This window comes from Plecotus auritus, assembly GCF_963455305.1.
Source record: "Plecotus auritus genome assembly, chromosome: 6".
Classification (NCBI taxonomy): Eukaryota; Metazoa; Chordata; class Mammalia; order Chiroptera; family Vespertilionidae; genus Plecotus; species Plecotus auritus.
The window spans coordinates 175,968,039-175,972,447 of record NC_137773.1 but is presented as its reverse complement, the minus strand read 5'-3'; positions in this window follow the sequence as shown (position 1 = coordinate 175,972,447).

Here is a 4,409-nt window from a genome sequence, read left to right as displayed (position 1 = left end):
CGCCGCACCCGTGCTGCCCGCCGCCCCGCTCGCTTCCCCTTTAAGGAACTCCGGGGTGACGCACAAGGAACCGGCCCATTGTCTCCCGCCCCCGGCCCTCTGGCCCGGCCCTCCCGGCCTCGCGTTCGCCCGCCGGGTGGCCCGGGATTGGCCTGGTCCGGCCCGGCCCCGAGGGGCGCGGCGCACTGCCTCCCGCGCCATAGGCCGCCCCGAGTCCGCGCGCCCCGCCCGTCGCGCCCCCGCCCTCGCTCTTGACCACGCCCCCGACCCTGGCCCCGCCCAGCGCGCGAGGCCACGCCCCTGGGCGGGCCGGAGTCCCGACGGGCTGGCGTGGCGAGTGGAGGCCGCTCGGCTCCGGGCGACGGAACTTCCAGCCAATAGGAGGGCAGCACGGGAACGCCCGGCGGACGCAGGACTGAGACGTGGCCCGGACCCGCCCGGCGAGCGGGACCGAGAAAGCCACTCCCGCTGTGGGGTGAGGACGGTGACAGTTAGGAGGTGCAAGAGGAGGGACACGGACATTGTGTATAAGGGGAGCTGCTCTGCTGGCAAGGGCAGGTGTGTGTGTGTGTGTGTTTAATTTTTCAGTGACAGTTGCCTTTCAATATTATTTTATATTACTTTCAGGTGTACAGCATCAGAATAGTGGTTACAGTCACATAATTTACAGTGTCCCCCCGATATTTCCAGCACCCCACCTGGACACCATACGTAGTTGTTACAATATTATTGATTATATTCTCTATGTTGCACTTTACATCCTCATATTTTGTAACCAACTCCCAGGTCGCACTTCTTAAGCCCTTCACCTTTCCCCCCAGCAGGCAGGGTTTTTAATTTGTCTGCTGATGGTGAGGGTAGGATGTTACCTTTTAGCTCAAGACTGACAAAATCCTGCTCTTTTTGTTGTTGTTAGTCCTCACCAGAGAATATGTTTTTTCCCCATTTAATTCTTTTTTTTTTTTTTTTTTAGAGAGAGAGTGGAAGGGAGGGGGAGAGACAGAGAGAGAGAAACATCAATGAGGGAGAGACACATTGATTGGTTACCTCCTGCAGGTGCCCTGGCCAGGCAGAGCCTGCAACTGAGGTACTGCCCTTGACCAGAATTGAACCCGAGACCCTTCAGGTCTGCTGGCCTACACTCTAGCCACTGAGCCAAACCGGCTAGGGCCGTGGTTGGCAAACTGCGGCTCGCGAGCCACATGCGGCTCTTTGGCCCCTTGAGTGTGGCTCTTCCACAAAATACCACGGCCTGGGCGAGTCTATTTTGAAGAAGGCATTAGAAGAAGTTTCAGTTTAAAAAATTTGGCTCTCCAAAGGAATTTCAATCGTTGTACTGTTGGTATTTGGCTCTGTTGACTAATGAGTTTGCCGACCACTGGGCTAGGGCAATTCTGCTCTTTTTGTTAGAACGCCCTCCTTTGCAAGAACTGTGCACATATTGTAAGACACATGTTCTCAGGTCCTGTGTAGGACCTGCCGAACTCCACCAGAGGCCCCCCGGGAGTGTGAGTTAACGTGCTGCTGGGGGATTCTTAGCATCAGGCAATTTCAGGAAATGCTGAGTAGGTTGTACTGCCTTTATCTCAGACATTCCATCTTTCAAAAAGAGCGGGGCGGGGCCACGGGGAACGGGGGGTGGGGGGGGGGCGCGGGCGGGGCGGGGGAGGGGAACTGGCTGGGTGAGTGCTCAGTTGGTTAGAACGTCTTCCAAGGTTTGGGTTCAATCCCAGTCAGGGCACATACAAGAATCAACCAACAAATGCATAAATAAATGGAACAACAAATCAATATTTCTCTCTCTCTCTCTCATCAATTAAAGACAAGAGAGGAAAGGCCGGGCCGGCGTGGCTCAGTGGTTAGTGTGGACCTAGGAACCAGGAGGTCACAGTTTAATTCCCAGGCAGGGCACATACTTGGGATGCAGGCTCCATCCCTGGTGTGGGGCGTGCAGGAGGCAGCCGATCCATGGTTCTCTTGCATCATCGATGTTTCTATCTCCCTCTCCCTTCCTCTCTGAAATCAATAAAAACATATTTAAAAAGAAAAGAGAAAAGAGCGCAGGTGGTGGCGGCGGCGGCGGTGGTGGTGGTGGTGTGGGCTAGGTTCCTGATCAGACCACTTTATTCCTCCGCATGTGCTTCCTCTAAGGAAGCAGTGGCCCAGGCCCGCTCTGAGTGGCTGTGACTTTCATGTAACGCTCCAACAGGGGCCCTTTTCTGTTTGCTTCTGTGGGCTGCGTCTGGAAGCGTTTGCCAAGGTTTGCCCTCCATAGGTTTAGACAGCGTGCCTGGAAGCAAGGCCTGCTGGGAGGCCCAAGTCAGAGACTGGCTGAGTGACCGGGGGAGTGAGTCAGAGGATGACAGTCATCTCATGGCACACGCATCACCTCCTCAGGGCCCGGGCCTTCTGCACCAGAGAAACATTTGATGACAACACAAGGGGCTCGCACACAGTAAGGCCCTTGTTGTAACCGAGCCTTATCCTCGCCTGAACCTTGCCCAAGCATTCAAAAGACGAAGCGAGCCCGAGCCAGCGCCTTCCGCCTGCGCAGATCCTGCCTCTTCTCTCCTGGGAAGGCACGAGGCACCCACCCAGCGCGAGGCCAACCTCAGTGCTTGATCCTGAGCTTCCGGGTCTGCCTTCCTGCTGTGTTTCCTTCCTAAGCTATTTTATTGCAAATTTCAACGGAAAAGTTTTCAATTTGATCTTCTGCCACGGTCAGCTATAAACCACGCCGATGACAGCTCCAGTCCTCACATCAGAAACAAGCGCATAAAAACAAATCTCTTTTGGCCAGAGAACACCGCCAAACTCGAAAAGATGCTCCTTATGGGAAACTGACCAGCGCTGCCCGGCCCCGTGGCTCAGCGGTTGAGCGTCCACCCGTGAACCAGGAGGTCATGGTTCCATTCCTGGTCGTCAGGGCACGTGCCCGGGTTTCGTGCTCGATCCCCAGTGGGGGGCGTGCAGGGGGCAGCCGATCCATGATTCTCTCTCATTGATGTTTCTCTCTCTCTCTCTCCCTCTCTCAAATCAATAAAAATATATTTTAAAAAAGCACAAGAGTGATGAGAACAGTATGGCATATGCCAGTTGTGAGAATGAAAAGATTTAACATATAGTTTACCTACAGCAGGGCTACATACATAGTGAGCCCAGTCATGACTACCCTTCAGCTCTGACCCAAGACCAGAGTCTAGTCCAGGGGTGGGCAAACTTTTTGACTCGAGGGCCACAATGGGTTCTTAAACTGGACCGGAGGGCCGGAACAAAAGCATGGATGGAGTGTTTGTGTGAACTAACATAAATTCAAAGTAAAGGAGCGGAGGGGAGAGCAAGAGAACCGGATAGAACAGCCGGATCCGGCCCGCGGGCCGTAGTTTGCCCACGGCTGGTCTAGTCCAAGTCCCCGCCTGGTACATCTACAGCTGAGGTCTGTTGGATGAAGGAAACTCAGCCCTTCTTATTTTCAAGGCACTATTTTGGGGGCGGGGGGGGGGATGTGTCTAAGGAAACATGGTCTGAAATAGGACAAGGGCTAAAATGCTAAAAGTCTAATTCCAGTTCTGTTTGACTCAACCTGTTCCTGCTTCTACACGTGACTGTCTTAAGTCTCCGTGGGGTGGGGTCCCATCCCACGGGGTGACCCAAGTGCAGTCTCCCTCTTGCGTGGACTGTTGAAGGAGGTGCCCTGGTCAACATGGATTTGGTGCCTTCAAAGACACCCTCCGCGGTGAGTCAGTGGGGCTCCCAGTCCAGTGTTGCGAACCTGCCCGGTGAGTCTGGGTGCACGAACGAACAAGGCCAGGGCGAGCCCTCACCCGACAGCGGGTCCCAGAGCCTCCCAGGCCAGCACCAGGGTTAGACTCGTCCGCCACAGGAGGGCTCTAGCTCCTCTAGGAAGCTAGAAATGCCTCATTACCCAAAGCAATGGTGTAAAACACCCACGTGATGCAATAGTGACTTTTATTTTATTTTATTTTTAAATATATTTTATTGATTTTTTTACAGAGAGGAAGGGAGAGGGATAGAGAGTTAGAAACATCGATGAGAGAGAAACATCGATCAGCTGCCTCCTGCACACTCCCTACTGGGTATGTGCCCGCAACCAAGGTACATGCCCTTGACCGGAATCGAACCTGGGACCCTTGAGTCCGCAGGCCGACGCTCTATCCACTGAGCCAAACCGGCCAGGGCATGCAATAGTGACTTTTAAAACTGGTTACTGCTTCTTTCGGGAGCAATCTATACTTGTCGTATAGGAGGGCGGGGGGATACGCTTAAGGGAAAAAAAAAAGAAGGGGATTAACAGTACTTTTCCTATTACCCCACTATTAATTTGGTGAAGAGCCAACTTTAGAATTAAGGTCATATTTTTCCTCAGCTCGGTAAGAGAGCTATGTTGC